This window comes from Dipodomys spectabilis, unplaced genomic scaffold (genome assembly GCF_019054845.1).
Source record: "Dipodomys spectabilis isolate Male_0828 unplaced genomic scaffold, ASM1905484v1 ptg000503l, whole genome shotgun sequence".
In the NCBI taxonomy this organism is placed as follows: Eukaryota; Metazoa; Chordata; class Mammalia; order Rodentia; family Heteromyidae; genus Dipodomys; species Dipodomys spectabilis.
In genome coordinates this window covers 964,612-966,661 of record NW_024871180.1, presented here as the reverse complement: position 1 = coordinate 966,661, position 2,050 = coordinate 964,612, and the positions used below count along the sequence as shown (strand labels likewise).

Sequence of the window (2,050 nt, the reverse complement as noted above, 5' to 3'; positions counted from 1 at the left end):
TCAAGAGTTGTTTGTATACATCTATAATGATTTCTGCAGAGTTTGTGATTTTTTTTTTAATCAGAAATAATTTTAACTTATCTGTTGAAATGAATAGTATAGACACTAAAGATGTTCCTGGTGCTTTTCTGAAAAAAGTATTTCTATGTTTGTATAATGTCCAAAATCTATTTCATTCTCTCCTAGATATAATAATTTGAATTCGACATTATTATATAATGTATATGTTCATTAATAAATGTGTCCTTTCAGATTGCATTCCACATAGAAGAAGTTTAAGATTCCTTTTTTTCCTGAGTCCTAATATTATTTTATTTCTTTGGGATAAAATGACAATGTTATCTAATTTCAAGTTTTGTAAAGGTTATGCTATGTAAGGCCTTTCTAAGGTGAAGATTTAATAAAACGATGACAAACTAACCTTTAATTCTATGAATTGCATGTATTATTACACTTGTATTTTTGTAATCAACTTTTTAATAACTGTTTTTCATTTTTTGCATCAGAAGAATGAAAAATAAGTAATACTTCACAAATTTTCCTATCATCCTTGTGCAAGTGCCATGTTAATCTCTGTATTGTAATTTGGGTAGACCTGCTTCTGAAGCATGTAGAATCCTCTAAATTTAAGTAATTAATGTAATGATGCAATCTTATACAGGCATATATCCATGGATGCCTATTTGTAAGAAGGAACCCTTATTGTTCCTAAAAATGCTATTGATCTTATTTCTCTAAAATTCTGTGTATAGTGGAAAAAAACTGATATCGTTTGGTCGATTCCTCACATTTACAATTTTTTTGTCAATGACTATTTTGTCGTTCTCCTTTTAAATTTGATCATACTTTGAAGCCTTTACAGCTAATTCCAAAAGTGATGGCTTTTCAAGTACTTATTTATCAACTGAGTTAGCTTTGTGGAGCTAATGGATTCAAAGTAAGCCTTGCTTAAGAGCTACTTCTAAACTTCTGCAGCTTAAAATTTCCCAAATGAGGTCTTGCTGGGACAAATGTCTACCTGAACCTTTACCCTTCTTCCATGTAGGAACAGACCAACCACAATATCTTACACTGATAGCATAGATTGTATTACTGAAACAAAGCTAATCTTAGTTACAAGGGATCATAGAGAGATGAACCGTTTAGACAGAATTGTTCAGAATGGAAGGTATTTTTTCAAAATATAATTGTTTATTATACTTATTATTTCAAAAGTAGCTAAAGCCAAGAAGGTGAAAAAATTGTTCATATGCATGACTACCTACTGTCCTGGCCTGTCTGTCATCCAACTAGGCAGGAACTTACACTACTGACGTTCTATCACCAAATATTTCCATTGCTCCTGGAGCAGTCCATATGTTTCTCCTGGATATTATGCCTTAAATTAGTAATGTTTTAGTCACAGTGTTTCCTCTTGCCTCTAGGCTGTAAATCTACAAATGGTAAAGCTTTAAGTCTAACTCTACCAAAAACTGAGGTAGAGATAATGGAATAATACTTTAAAACAGAGTTGCCTTTGATTCCCTAACCACAACACAACAATGCAAAACAGTTTTTACATTATATATACTTATGTATTTTATATTTATATGTGCTGATTTTAAATTTCACACAGTGAATCTTAGTAGAATTGATAATTTGACAAATATATTGACATTTATTCCCATAAATGGATTGGAATATAAATAATTAGGTTTAGAATATATATTAGAATATAAAAAGTATCAATGCAATATCTTTGCTATAAACGTGTGATACCTTCTAAGTGTTCGCGGTCTTCTGAATTCACATGGTAAAATAACAGTATTTTTTTCTGCTAATCTATAAGGGATTTTACTCTGATGCTTTGTTAATTGTTTTAACTCGCTGGTCCCAAGGTGTTTTAATCCATATTTCTGAAGCATTTATTACTGATTATACCCAAATTTTGCTGATATGATGTCTAAAAGCTATTATTCTTCTGCAGGACCCACGGTCCTAGGATACCAGGTCCCAGTTATCTGCACAATCAAATAACAAGGGCAAGACTTCTCACATAGGCCCATGAAAC

General features: G+C 31.3%; 1 pseudogene; it reads right to left on the bottom strand.

Moving 5' to 3' along the window:
- Positions 1-513: 513 nt before the first annotated feature.
- On the bottom strand, positions 514-610 carry LOC122099098 (annotated as a pseudogene).
- Positions 611-2,050: the final 1,440 nt, after the last annotated feature.